Below are 273 nucleotides of genomic sequence, written 5' to 3' on the forward strand. Positions count from 1 at the left end.
AATACTGTTAGATATTCACTATTCAACCATTTTTTGAAGATCTGTGCGTACATCCACTTTGCTTTTGTGATCTGAAAGAGCCAAACTGAATGTGCCACACACAGTTTACCGTCATTTCTAACGGAAATAACAACAGAAATAACAACAAAACGTTGTATAAACTGTTTGATTTAAAAAAGAATAATTGTATGACTAGTCAAAGAGTCAAAAACCATGACCCAATTTCTTACAACTACTGCTTACCTTAAAAAACTGCACTAGAACAAAAAGGGA

General features: G+C 33.0%; 1 protein-coding gene across 1 annotated transcript in view; it reads right to left on the reverse strand.

The window, feature by feature from the left end:
* LOC116670886 (PH and SEC7 domain-containing protein 1) overlaps positions 1–273 on the reverse strand; it is a gene marked incomplete at its 5' end in the record, with an annotated part of 69,216 nt that overhangs the window by 7,290 nt on the left and 61,653 nt on the right.

This window comes from Etheostoma spectabile, chromosome 21, assembly GCF_008692095.1.
Source record: "Etheostoma spectabile isolate EspeVRDwgs_2016 chromosome 21, UIUC_Espe_1.0, whole genome shotgun sequence".
NCBI classification, from domain to species: domain Eukaryota; kingdom Metazoa; phylum Chordata; class Actinopteri; order Perciformes; family Percidae; genus Etheostoma; species Etheostoma spectabile.